We start from the raw sequence: 15,219 nt of genomic DNA, 5'->3' as shown, positions 1-15,219 counted from the left end.
ATAATAAGCCAAAGATGTCAAGAGACATCAAAAAACAATAAAACAAAATCAAAAGAAGAAAATATAAAATATCTCATTGAAAAAAACAACTGACCCGAGAAAAGAGATCTAGGGAAAACAATTTAAGAAAGTATGACTCTATTACTGACTTAAAGGTTATCCATCTGGCCATGCAATCTTATGCCATGCTTAACTGTAAATATCAGCAAAACCATTTTGACCCATCCTAGTGTTGATGCATACCATTCACTAAACTCTTCCTTACATTTCTAAGACAGAGAACAAGTTTGGTAGCTAAAAAATTTCTTGACTCCCTTGGTCTGCACTATGATCATTGGTTTTTATCAATTAAAGTTCCTTAGGAAATACTAAAAGGTGGTTTATCTATATTTGTTCTTTTATCCATTTCCCATTTTTTGGTCATCAGAATGGAGCATATGTCAAAGTGTCCCTATGACAGACTTCTGTTCAGAGTTGGGGGTAAAGAAGGAAAGAGATAGTAAAGTTTAAGAGAGATGAAGTTTTGTATGATAACAATTATGTTACCTAAGCGATATTTCATAGAATTAGAGAAAATAATGACAAAGTCCATTTGAAGAAATTAAGTGTCATTAATATCAAGAAATATAATGAAAAGAAAATGTAGATAGGAAGAAAGAAAACACTCCAGGTTATCAAACTACATTAGATCATAATAATTATTTTTTAAATATCTGTTTAAGACAAAAATATAAAATTAGAGCTACATATTAGACCAGATAAGGAAAGCCTTGAAATAAAGGCATACTGAAGTCTAGTGTTCAATAAATATAAGAACATAAATAATCTGTATAGTGACTCCTTGTAGGTACTGCTGGGATACCATAAAGCAGCTTAGAGAAAAATGTTTAATCAACAATTTACATAACCATTTTGGGGGACCATATATGTTATTTCATTGGTATAGCAAACCACTAGTGAGCACAATCTTCTTACCAATGTAGATCACTCCTGGCTTTATAATTTCTACTCTCAGAGAGCAATGTGAAGGCAATGAGAGTGGAAAAGGTTACAGGCAGTAGGTCCTTGAATTAGAGGACTTCAAAGTGAGGTCTAGGGACCCCTGGATGTTCCAGAGACCCTTTCAAGGAGTCTGTGATAAAGCTAATACAGTAATCAACAATAAATATAAGCCACACAAACAAAATCTCTTTGTGATGTTGGGGTGAGAAGTCCTCAAAAATTTTAAGAGTACATAGGGGTCCTGACACCCCCCCCCAAAATTGAGAACTTCTATAGTATACCATAAAACAGTTTAAATGGACAGTTATCTAAACATGAAAAGTATTGGGAGAGAAACTGATAGAAAAGCAGAGACAGAGAACCAGTGACAGAGGAAGACAATGATAGAGAAATAGAGAATGGATTAATGGATACCTATGATTTTCATATGAAGAAGGAAAGAATATATAACCAGACTCATAGATTATTTTAAAAACTGACAATCCTGATTTTATGAAATGTGTTTAAATGTTACACAAATAAAATAAACTTGGCTAGAATTAGAAGAAAAACTGTGAAAAGTATTTGCACTTAATATCTCCAATAAACATCTGACTTCCAAATTCTACAGAAAATTGCCTATATAACAAAAGAGGATATTAAATGGTATTGATAGATTTGAGAGGGGAAGAGAATCAAGAAAACTTTTTTAAATGCCCAAAAGGAAAAAAAAGACAAATGGATATACAAACAGGGTGATTCTGCTACTACATTGTTAAACTTTATAGATTAAAAAATAGATAGTTCCATACATATATAAATGTATACACATATAGAGTGACAAGAGAATTTCTCATTCAGGCTTTTTGCTGTCTCTGTGCTAAGAAAAATGCTGACTCAATTTTTCTTGAACTTCCAGATATTGTTGCTGGAAGATAGAAGAAATATTACCTGCTACAGTATACAAAAGTCAAGTCTGAAACATAAACTTGAGCCCTACTCTCTCCAAGCCAGTTCCTTGACCTTCATGATGTAAACATCCTTATCTTCTCCTTTTGTTACTTCTTACTTTTTTTAAAAAAAATTAATTTATTTAGTCAATTTAGAACATTATTCCTTGGTTACAAAAATCATAATTGATCCAACCATTCTGGAGGGCAATTTGGAACTACGCACAAAGGGCACTAAAAGACTGTCTGCCCTTTGATCCAGCCATAGCACTACTGGGCTTGTACCCCAAAGAGATCATAAGGAAAAAGATTTGTACAAGAATATTCATAGCTGCACTCTTTGTGGTGGCCAAAAATTGGAAAATGAGGGGATGCCCTTCAATTGGGAAATGGCTGGACAAATTGTGGTATATGTTGGTGATGGAATACTATTGTACTCAAAGAAATAATAAAGTGGAAGAATTCCATGGAGACTGGAACAACCTCCAGGAAGTGATGCAGAGCGAGAGGAGCAGAACCAGGAAAACATTGTACAAAGAGACTGACACACTGTGGTACAATCGAAAGTAATGGACTTCTCCATTAGTGGCAATGCAATGTCCCTGAACAATCTGCAGGGATCTAAAAAACACTATCCACAAGCGGAGAATAAACTGTGGGAGTAAAAACACCGATGAAAAGCAACTGCTTGACTACAGGGGTTGAGGGGATATGACTGAGGAGAGACTCTAAATGAACACTCTAATGCAAATACCAACAACAGGGAAATGGGTTCGAGTCAAGAACACTTGTGATAACCAGTGGAATCGTGCGTCTGCTATGGGAGAGGAAAAGGTGGTGGGAGGGGGGGGGGGCGGGGAAGAAAAGAAAATGATCTTTGTTTCCAGTGAATAATGTTTGGAAATGACCAAATAAAAATTTAAAAATTAATTACTTAATTGATTTTTAAAAATCATATTATTTCTCCCCCTGCACCCCCCACCCCCATGCTTCACACAGCCGATGTGCAATTGTACTGGGTATTACATGTGTACGTGATCAGATCCTATTTCCATGTTGTTGGTGTTTGCATTAGGATGTTCATTTAGAGTCTACATCCCCAACCATGTCCCAATTGTTTTTCTTCTATGTTTCTACTCCTACAGTCTACAGTGTTTCCTCTGAATGTGGATCATGTTCTTTCTCACAGATCCCTCCAAATTATTCAGGATCACTGTGTTGCCACTAATGGAGAAGTCCATTACATTCGATTGTACCACAATGTATCAGTCTCTGTGTACAATGTTCTCCTGGTTCTGCTCCTCTCACTCTGCATCACTTCCTGGAGGTTGTTCCAGTCTCCATGGAATTCCTCCACTTTATTATTCCTTTTAGCACAATAGTATTCCATCACCAACATATACCACAATGTGTTCAGTCATTCTCCAATTGAAGGGCATCCCCTCATTTTCCAATTTTTGGCCACCACAAAGAGTGCAGCTATGAATATTCTTGTACAAGTCTTTTTCCTTATTATCTCTTTGGGGTAAAAACCCAGCAGTGCTATGGCTAGATCAAAGGGCAGACAGTCTTGTAGCGCCCTTTGGAAATAGTTCCAAATTGCCCTCCAGAATGGTTGGATCAATTCACAACTCCACCAGCAATGAATTAATGTCCCTACTTTGCCACATCCCCTCCAGCATTCAATACTTTCCTTTGCTGTCATGTTGGCCAATCTGCTAGGTGTGAGGTGATACCTCAGAGTTGTTTTGATTTGCATCTCTCTGATTATAAGAGATTTAGAACACTTCTTCATGTGCTTATTAAGAGTTTTGATTTCTTTATCTGAAAACTGCCTATCCATGTCCCTTGCCCATTTATCAACTGGAGAATGCATTGACTTTTTGTACAATTAGTTTAGCTCTTTGTAAATTTGAGTAATTAGACCTTTGTCAGAGGTTTTTGTTATGAAGATTGTTTCTCAATTCATTGCTTCCCTTCTATTTTTGGTTGAATTGGTTAGGTTTGTACAAATATTTTTTTTTTAATTTGATATAATCAAAATTATTGATTTTACATTTTGTGATTCTTTCTATGTCTTGCTTGGTTTTAAAGTCTTTCCTTTCCCAAAGATCTGACAAGTATACTATTCTGTGTTCACCTAATTTGTTTATAGTTTCCTTCTTTATATTCAAGTCATTCACCCATTCTGACTTTATCTTGGTGTAGGGTGTGAGGTGTTGATCCAAACCTAATCTCTCCCATACTGTCTTCCAATTTTGCCAGCAGTTTTTATCAAATAGTGGGTTTTGGTCCCAAAAACTGGGATCTTTGGGCTTATCATAGACTGTCTTGCTGAAGTCACTTACCCCAAGTCTATTCTACTGATCCTCCCTTCTGTCTCTTAGCCATTACCAAATTGTTTTGATGACCGCTGCTTTATAGTATAGTTTGAGATCTGGGACTGCAAGGCCTCCTTCTTCGCATTTTTTTTTCCATTATTTCCTTGGATATCCTTGATCTTTTGTTCTTCCAAATGAACTTAGTTATGGTTTTTTCTAATTCAATAAAAAAGTGTTTTGGTAGTTCAATGGGTATGGCACTAAATAAGTGAATTAATTTGGGTAGGATGGTCATTTTAACTATGTTAGCTCATCCTATCCATGAGCAGACAACGTTTTTCCAATTGTTGAAATCTAATTTTAAATGTGTGGTAAGTGTTTTGTAGTTGTGTTAATATAGTTCCTGTGTTTGTCTCAGCAGATAGATTCCTAAGTATTTTATATAGTCTAGCGTGATTTTAAATGGAATTTCTCTTTCTAATTCTTGCTGCTGAACTGTGTTGGAATTATATAGAAATGCTGATGACTTATGTGGGTTTATTTTGTATCCTGCAACTTTGCTAAAGTTGTTGATTATTTTGACTAACTTTTTGGTTGATTCTCTAGGATTCTTTAAGTAGATCATCATGTCATCTGTAAAGAGTGACAGCCTAGTCTCCTCAATGCCTATTTTAATACCTTCAATTTCTTTTTCTTCTCTAATTGCTACAGCTAGTGTTTCTAGAACAATGTTAAATAATAAAGATGATAATGGGCATCCTTGTTTCACTCCTGATCTTATTGGGAGGGCTTTTAGTTTATCCCTATTGCAGATGATGTTGGCTGATGGTTTTAGATATATACTGTTTATTATGCTTAGGAAAAGCACTTCTATTCCTATACTTTCTAGTGTTTTCAATAAGAATGAGTGCTGTACTTTGTAATGGGGATGTAATTTGTAATGTAATGCCTCAGTCTCCCCCTCTCCCCTAAATTTTAATCTTTACAACTTTGTCAAAGAACAGAGTACTTTTTCTGTATCTATTGAGATAATCATGTGATTTTTGTCAGTTTGCTTGTTAATATAGTCAATTATGTGGATGGTTTTCATAATATTGAACCATCCTTGCATTCCTGGTATGAATCCTATCTGGTCATAGTGAGTAACCCTCATGATCCCTTGCTGGAGTCTTTTTGCTAGTATCCTTTTTAAGATTTTTACATCTATATTCATTAAGGAAATTGGTCTATAGTTTTCTTTCTCTGTTTTTGACCTGCCTGGCTTTGGAGTCAGTACCATATTTATGTCACAAAAGGAATTTGGTAGAACTCCTTCTTTGATTATTCTATCAAATAGTTTGTAAAATATTGGGATTAGTTGTTCTTTGAATGTTTGATAGAATTCATTTCTGAATCCACCTGGACCTGGGGATTTTTTCCTTAGGGAGTTCTTTGATGATTTGTTCAATTTCTTTTTATGAGATGGGGTTGATTAGGTAGTCTATTTCTTCCTCTATTAGTCTAGGCAATTTATATTTTTGTAAATATTCATCCATATAACCTAGATTGCCGTATTTATTGCCATATAATTGGGCATAATAATTTTTAATGATTGCCTTAATTTCCTCCTCATTAGAGGTGAGGTCTCCCTTTTCATCTTGAATACTATCAATTTGGTTTTCTTACCTTTGTTTAATTAGATTGACCAATACTTTGTCTATTTTATTTGTTTTTTCAAAGTACCAGCTTCTAATCTTATTTATTAAATCAATATTTCTTTGACTTTCAATTTTATTAATTTCTCCTTTGATTTTTAGTATCTTTAATCTAGTCTTCATCTGAGGATTTTTAATTTGTTCACTTTCTGGTTTTTTAATTTGCATGCCCAATTCATTGACCTCTGCCCTCCCTAATTTGCTAATATATCAACTCAAGGATATAAATTTCCCCTGAGGACTGCTTTGGCTACATACCATAAATTTTGAAAAGATATCTCTTCATTGTCATTTTCTTCAATGAAGTTATTAATTGTTTCTATGACTTGTTCTTTGACTAACCAATTCTGAAGAATCGTATTGTTTAATTTCAAATTAATTTTTTATTTCCCTCTCCATGTACCCTTACTAATTGTTATTTTCATTGCATTGTGATCTGAGAAGGTTGCATTTATTATTTCTGCTCTTTTGCACTTGTTTGCAGTGTTTTTATGCCCTTATACATGGTCAATCTTTGTAAATGTACCATGTGCTATTAAAAAGAAGGTGTATTTCTTTTTGTCCCTATTTATTTTTCTCCACATAGGTACTAACTCTAATTTTTCTAAGATTTCATTCACTTCCCTTACCTCTTGCTTATTTATGTTTTGGTTTCATTTATCTAGTAATGATAGAGGAAGATTCAGGTCTTCCACTAGTATAATTTTTCTATCAATTGCATACTTGAACTCCACTAGTTTCTTCTTTAGAAATCTGGATGCTATGCCTTTTGGTGCATACATGTTGAGTACCGATATTTCCTCATTGTCTCTACTGCCTTTTATCAGAAAGTAATGACTTTCCCTATCCCTTTTAAGCAGATCTATTTTTACTTTGGCTTTGTCAGATATCATGATTGAGACTCCTGTCTTCTTTTTATCAGTTGATGCCCAATAGATTTGGCTCCATCCTCTTACTTTTACCCTATGTGTGTCTACCTTCCTCATGTGGGTTTCTTGTAGAAAGCATATGGTAGGGTTTTGGATTCTAATCCACTCTGCTATTCACTTGCATTTTATGGGTAAGTTCATTCCATTCACATTCAGAGTTATGATTACCAGCTGTGTGTTTCCCAGCATTTTGATTTCTACTCCTGATCCTGCCTTTTCTTCTTTCACTATTTCCTTCTACACCAATGTTTGTTTTTAATCAATCTCCCTAATTCCCACCCTTATTTTACTTCCCTTTCTACCACCACCCCCTTCTTATTCCCCCTTGTTTTCTTTACAGTCTTTTTAAACTACCCCACCCCACCCCATCCCTCCCTTGTAGTATGACATCCAGGCTTTTTCTTTTGTCATGGTCTTCTGGTAGACCAATGATTCTTAAATTGTCTCTCCTCAAACGATTTTCTAAATCTTCTGTTTTGTGAATGAGGTGTTTCATATTTTCCTCAATTTTTTTATTCTTCTAATTTTGTTTTATAGTGTCCTGTTGTCTTGTGAAGTCACTAGTTTCTAGTTGTAATCTGGTTCTTAACGACTGGTTTTCATCCCTGGTTTTTTGGTCATCCTTCTCCTTCAGGTCTGATTTTCTTTGGAGGTCATTTTTCATCTCCTTTGCCTCATCTTTCATCTCCTTTGCCTCATTTTCAAGCTGGTTGATTTTGGCTTTCTTGTTTTAGTTCAATTTTTTTTTTTCTTGTTTTAGTTCAAATGCCTCTTTTTCCAAATGACTTATCTTGGTTTTTAAGTTCTTTTCCCAGTTTCCCAGTTGTCTTCAGCCTCTCTTAATTGTGTTTTGAATTGTATTTAGAATTCTTCCAAAGCCTATATCCAATTCACTGGGTTTTCTGTTTTATTGCTTGGTGTTCCCTCATCCTTTTCTATTCTATTTACTCTTTGTTCATTGCCTGTATAGAAACTGTTGTTTGTAATTTCTTTTTTTCTTTTTCTGTTGCTTGCTGGTATTCACTCCTTCTTTACTCCCTGCAGTTGCCTGAGCTCTTGCTCCTCACGTTTTTTTTTTATGGTTTTGGGCTTTCCTCTCGGCCTTCACCCTTGGAGTATTGTCAGTAAATCTCTCAGTACAGGCTGTGAGGGAGGGATATTGGAGCTTGAGCTTCCCTGCCCTCTGGAGGATTTGATGGGATTAAGTACAAAAGTCTGTGGGGGAGGGATGCTGGAGCTTAAGCTTCCCTGTCCTCTGGAGGATTTGATGGGATTAAGTCCAGCAGTCTGTGGGGGAGGGGTGTTGGAGCTTGAGTTTTCCTGCCCTCTGAAGGCTTTGATGGGATTACGTACAACTGGGTTTCTGGATGGTCCCTGAGGCCAAAACTTTGGGAAGGAGGGGGCAATATAGAGTGTCTATGCTGCTGCAAGTGCTGCCTGCTCTGTACTCTTCGTTTCTTCTCTAATTGCTTCCCCACTGCCTGTGTTGAATGCTCTGAGCCTGGCACAGCTTTGCCTGCAAAGTACTCCCTCCAGGCCAGCGCCTTTGCCCTACCAGAGGTTCCAGCTGCCACTGGAGGCTTAGCGCTCTAGGTAGAGGAAGGGTCCTGGGACCTTCCTTCTTCCATCCCCTTAAACCAGAGTGTTCTTGAATTCTGGCTTTGCAGGGCATACCTTTTGAATTGAGTCCAGTTGGAGGGTTCTTTGGCTCTGTCTTGTTGTTAGGCTTGATTTTCATTCCCCTAGGAGCATTTAGTTTGTATTCGGTAAGGAAGGTTTTCAGAAGTCTGAACTTTTGCTGCCTCTACACTGCCATCTTGACTCCACCCCCCTTGTTATTTATTTTTAAACATATCAGGGGCTTTCTATTCAGCAAGGCTGTGGAAATAAGCCCAGAATACCCCAGAAGGGTTCCAAACCCAGCTGAGCAATCATACATTGACATATTAATTGCATATAGAAAACTTGTCTTTAATCATTGATGCAACCTATGTTCATTATCCTCACCTTGTGAATCATTACCTATCATTGTTTCTGTATGAAAATTACCCATTTCTTTTACCTACATCATTTACCCTATAAATTGTAGACTCCAACCCAATAAACTTCACCTCCGCTCTAAGAAGCTGACTGTGCAGTTCTTAGACAGAATTGGTCTTCCTGTAACCAACCCCCATGCTTCTTACCCCAACTTGAAGATCTGTGAGAATATTACCAACAAGGAGATCAATGAATTGGGCATGCAACTAAAAAAACTAGGGAAAGAACAAATTAAAATTCCTCAGATAAAGATCAAATTGAAAATTCTAAAAATCCAAGGAGAAATTAATAAAATCATAAGTAAGAGAACTATTGAACTAATAAATAAGACATAGAGCTAACATCTTGAAAAAAAACAAATAGATAAATAGATAATAATAAATTAGATTAAGTATTGGTTAATCTAATTAAAAAAAGAAAGGAGAATCAAATTAACAGTATCATGAATGAAAAGGGTAATTTCATCCTTAATGAGGATGAATTAAGGCAGCTATTAAGAGCTATTTTACCCAATTATATGACAATAAATATGACAATCTAGGTGAAATGGATGAATATATACAAAAATATAAATTGCCTAGATTAACAAAAGAGGAAATAGAATACTTAAATAATCCCATATCAGAAAAAGAAATTGAATAAGTCATCAAGGAACTCCCTAAGAAAAATTCCCTAGGGCCAGATGGATTCATAAGTGAATTCAATCAAATATTTAAAGAACAACTAATTCCAATTCTATACAAACTATTTGGCAAAATAAGCAAAGAAGGAGCATTGCCAAATTATTTTTATTACACAAATATGGTACTGATTCCCAAGCCAGGAAGACCAAAAACAGAGGAAAAAATACAGACTACTCTTCTTAATGAACAGAGATGCAAAAATCTTAAATAAAATACTAGCAAAAAGACTACAGTAAGTCATCATAAGGATTATTCATTATGACCGGGTGGCATTTATATAGGAATACCAGGCTGGTATTGAAGATGATACACATAATTAATGATATCAACAACCAAATATAAATCATATGAGTATCTCAATAAATGCAGAAAAAAGCCTCTGACAAAATACCACATCCAGTCCTAATATAGACACTATGAAGTACAGGAATTAAAGGGCCTTTCCTGAAAATAATAATAAATATATTTACTGAAAATAATAAGCAGTATTTATATAAAAACATCAGCAAGTGGTGGAATTGTGAATTGATCCAGCCATTCTGGATAGCAATTTGGAACTATGCCTAAAGAACTTTAAAAGATTGTCTGCTCTTTGATCCAGTCATACCACTGCTGGGTGTATACCCCAAAGAGATAATAAGGAAAAAGACTTCTACAAAAATATTAATAGTCAAGCTCTTTGTCATGGCAAAAAAACTGGAAAATGAGGGGCTGTTCATTGATTGAGGAATGACTGAACAAATTTTGGTATCTGTTGGTGATGGAATACTATTGTGCTCAAAGAAATAATTGAATGGAGGAATTCCATATGAACTGGAATGACCTCCAGGAATTGATGCAGAGTAAAGGGAGTAAACCAGGAGAACATTGTACACAGAGATTAACACACTATGGTACAATCAAATGTAATGGACTTCTCTACTAGCAGCAATGCAATGATCCAGGAAAATTCTGAGGGACTTATGAGAAAGAACGCAATCCACATTCAGAGAAAGAATTGTAGGAATAGAAACATAGAAGAAAAACAATTGCTTGATCACATGGATTGATGGGGATATGATCAGGGATGTAGACCAAATGATCACCCTAGTACAAATATTAATAATATGGAAATAGGTCTTAATCAATGACATATGTAAAACCCAGTGGAATTGTGAATTGGTTATGGGAGGGGGGTGGGGGAAAGGGAGAGAATGAACTGGAATCATGTAACCATGGAAAAATGTTCTAAATAAATTAATTCAATAAAATTTTTAAAATAAAATAAAAAATCAGCAAGTATCATTTGCAATGGTGATAAGTTAGAAGCCTTCCCAATACAATCAGGAGTGAAGTATCTAATGTACTTGTAAAGCTAGCAGTAGCAATTAGAGAAGAAAAAGAAATTGAAGGGATTAAAGTAAGCAATGAAGAAACTAAACTATCACTCTTTGCAGATAATATGATGGCATACTTAGAGAATCCAAGGAAATCAACTAAAAGCTAGTGGAAATAATTAATAGTGTTAGCAAAGTTGCAGTATATAAAAATAAATCTATATAAATCATCAGCATTGCTATATATTTCCAACAAAAATCAACAGCAAGTGTTAGAAAGAGAAGCTCCATTTAAAATCACTCTAGACAATATAAAATATCTGGGAATCTATTTGCCAAGACAAAAGCAAAAATTATATGAACACAACTATGAAACACTTTTCATACAAATAAAATTCATTCTGAACAATTCAGAATGGGTAAATGACTTAAATATAAAGAAAGAAAATTTAAGTAAATTAGGTGAACATAGAATAGTATACCTGTCATATCTATGGGAAAGGAAAGAATTTAAGACCAAGCAAGAGATAGAGAACATTACAAGATATAAAATGAATAATTTTGATTATATTAAATTAAAAAGGGTTTGTACAATCAAAACCAATGCAAACAAAATTTAAAAGGAAGCAACAAACTGGGCAAAAACAATTTATAACAAAAATCTCTGATAAAAGTCTAATCTCTCAAATTTATAAGAAATTAAGTCAAATGTCAAAGAAAATCAAGCCATTCCCCAATTGACAAATGGTCAAGGAATATGAATAGGCAGTTTTCAGATGAAGAAATCCAAACCATCAACAATCACATGAAAAAGTGTTCTAAATCCCTCTTGATTAGAGAAAGGTAAATCAAAACAACTCTGAGGTACCACCTCACACCTAGAAGATTGGCCAATATGATAGTAAAAGAAAATACTAAATGTTGAAGGGGATGTGGCAAAATCGAAATACTAATGCCTTGCTGGTAGAGTTGTGAATTGATCCAACAATTCTGGAAGGCAATTTGGAATTATGCCCAAAGGGCTTTAAAATAATACATGCCCTTTGATTCAGCAATACCACTACTAATTTTGTACCCTAAAGAGATAATTTTAAAATGGCTGTACAAAAATATTTATAGCCACACTCTTGGTAGTGGCAAAAAAAAAACCTGAAAAATGAAGGGGTGTCCCTCAATTGGGTAATGGCTAGACAAATTGTGGTATATGATGGTGATTGAATAATATTATGCTGTAAGGAATGATGAACTGCTTTATTTCTATATATACTGGAAAGAACTCCATGAACTGATGTAGAGTGAAATGAGCAGAACCAGGAAAATATTGTACATGTTAACTGAAACACTGTGGGACAATCAAGTGTAATCCACTTTGCTACTAGTAGTAATGCACGATCCAGGACAATCCTGAGAGACTTATTGGAAAGAATGCTATCCACATCAAGAGAAAGAACTGTGGGAATAGAAACACAGAAGAAAAACATATGGTTTATCACTTTTTATATGGGTTTTGGTTTTTAAAAATTACTCTATAGGTATCAAGCAATATTACATGTATAACCCAGTGGAATTGCTTGTCAGTTCTGGGAGTGAAGAGGAAAGACAGGAGGGAGAGAACATGAATCATGTAACCACAAAAAAATTTTAATAAATAAATAAAAATTAAAAGAAATATTGTTGAATGAATATACAATAAGTCTGTAGAATTACAGAGTTAGAAGGGATGACTCCCATTTGTACCTAAAAGAGGTACCTCTCTGCAATATAAATGACAAAACTCCATCCAGCCTTTCCTTGAAAATGTCCATTGAAGAGCAATCCATTACCCTTTAAGACTGCCATTTTCAGATAACAATAGAAATATTCTCCTTAAATCGAGTTTGACTTTGTCTCTTTGTAACTTCTCCTTGCCTCTAGTTCTACCAACCTCGTTTTATCTTTAACTAACTTCCCATAATTCTAGACCTCTTCCTTCAATACATCTAGGTAGCAATCAGTCCAAATAATAAATTCTCCTAAAATAGTCACATTATTTGAATTTGTACTGAATAGTTCCATTGGGCTAGAACAAAATTTATATTAGATGTTTTTAACTTCAAATAGTGTAAATTTGAATATATGAAACTGCTTCATGGGATACATTATTTGTGCCAATCAATACCTAGTTCCTTTTATTTCCCAGCATACATAGAAGCCTGACTTTCCGCAGAAGACACCAAATCCCTGACCACCATCTCTCTATGAGATGAACCTTCTTTCATGCTAGGAAGAGGGCATTCTCCTTGCTCCTCAAAATACTATTTTCATAGCTTCTCTGTTATTGACACCATTCAGCAACCTGTCTCTTTTCCTTTGATATTCATTCCATTTTCGAATATTTCACCTACTCTGAATTTGTGTTTCATGATCATTAATGACCATCAAGGTCATTCCCCCTCCTTTTTGAGTTAATACGAAGTTCACAATCTTCCTTTCTACTCAAACTTTGCTATTATGCTTGTTAACAGATAGATAGACAGAGAGAGAAATGATAGATAGACAGAAAGACAGACAGATGGATGGATGGATGGATGGATGGATGGATGAATGGATGGATGGATGGATGGATAGATGGATGGATTGAGAGTGAGGGAGGATATGAATATGGATGTATATTAGATAGACATGATATAGATTAGATATAAAGATACAAGTAGGGTTTTCCAAAAGTTTTAGTGCAGTTTAGAGCTCTAAAGTATAAAACTTCATAAAATTTTTGAGACATTGTACTGAAGAAGAAATAGATACATAGTTAGATAGATAATCTCTCAAACAGATGCTATCTCCCTTTATCAATCTCAGCTCACATGATTTGCAACACCTTTACCATACAACAGCCCACACAGAAGAATATTCATATCTTTGATCTTACCATCATCCACAAATGTTTTGCTTTCATCAACTAATCCTCTCATCATAACCTCCTACCTTCACTATATTTTATTCCTTCTAAACCTGGGTTTCAACCTTACCATAACATCTCCAGTAACTCTACACTAAAGTCTAAATCTGAAGTCTCAATGATTTAGAGATAACCCTGGGTTCTGAAAGACTGCTTCAGATCTGATGGATAGTCTGTCAAGCAAAAAAAAAAAAATAAAAAAGAAAGAAAAGAAAAAGGAAAAAGAAAAGAAAAACTAAGGAGGGTTCAAAGAACTAGTTTTAACAGACATCACCAGAAGCTTATCCAAGATCTGATGTAATATTTGTTCCTTCTTAGTATCTGGGTATACTATATTTCCATAAGGAATATCCACTTCAATGAAGTCATAGATTTTGATAGTTCTGAAATATGAAAACATAGAGCTATGAGAATAATTTATTTTCAAGGTTTTTGGGATGGGGAAGTAGGAAATGAAGTTTAAAAGATACCCTAAATATCGCTTACCAAGCCATATGGGAAAGGAGATAATTATTCACTTAATTGCTATAAAATGAACATTTGAAGGGTCATAGACTGAAGCTAGGGAGAGAAGTGGAAGAGGATACAAATTTCCCCCTGAATTTATATAAAGGTCTAGATATAATTCCATCATAAATTCTAGCCCTGCCTAAAAACACTAATAAAAGATACACAAAATCAGATACAATTTTCAAACATACAAAAGAGAAATGATAGTCATTTAATTGTTCTTTTTTCTCTTTTGAAATTCCTTAAAGAATGTTTTGAGAATTGTCCCATGGACCGTTTGTCCTTCTCCAGTGGTATTACTATGCATGGGCCCATTCTTGTTTTGGACCTCCATGCCTTGAGCTTATTTCCAAATACATTGTCAAGCTGGTAACCTTTGAAGGCAGCAAATGAATCACAGAGCTAGAACTGGAAGACAGGTGAATCATGAAACAGGTTAAGCATACTATCTTCTAGATATGGGAGGCTTAAAATATTGTATTCATTTTCTGGGGCACTTGCAGGAAATTTTTCACATTTATCTCCATTGAAATGGAATCAGTTACTTCTATGGCTACATTTTCGCTAGACCAACATTTCATGAATATGAGGACAGCCATTTGGAATCCAGGAAGCACAAATTAAACATACTGTATAACAACATGACAAGTACTGACCATTCCAATGAGAGGGAAATTCCTTCTTCTGACAATGGAAAATCTGCTTATAGGTGTCATCTTTTATTTTCTTTTGAGAGATGGATCCAATGATGGCATTGAAAGTTTTAGTAGAGACAAAGCTTCTCTTAGTAATATGAAGTATGATGTCATTTATATGCCACAAAGGTGGTATTGTTTGCTCAGTTTGGGTTTGATGTT

The 15,219-nt window shown here is 34.9% G+C and overlaps 1 protein-coding gene across 3 annotated transcripts in view; it reads right to left on the bottom strand.

Annotated features, from left to right (window-relative positions):
- The window catches only part of LOC103101986 (casein kinase II subunit alpha'-interacting protein-like), a 31,389-nt gene extending 16,216 nt beyond the window's left edge, over positions 1-15,173 (bottom strand). For 2 of the 3 annotated variants that reach the window (XM_016424739.2, XM_016424737.2), the window contains exon 1: positions 15,019-15,145. The gene's annotated coding sequence lies outside the window, so the exon portion shown is untranslated. Of the gene's footprint in view, positions 1-15,018 lie in introns of all 3 variants that reach the window. The other variant, XM_016424738.2, reaches the window with a different exon arrangement.
- Between the last annotated feature and the right edge of the window lie 46 nt (positions 15,174-15,219).

Source organism: Monodelphis domestica, chromosome 8 (genome assembly GCF_027887165.1).
Source record: "Monodelphis domestica isolate mMonDom1 chromosome 8, mMonDom1.pri, whole genome shotgun sequence".
NCBI lineage: Eukaryota > Metazoa > Chordata > Mammalia > Didelphimorphia > Didelphidae > Monodelphis > Monodelphis domestica.
This window is presented reverse-complemented; position numbering and strand designations above follow the sequence as displayed.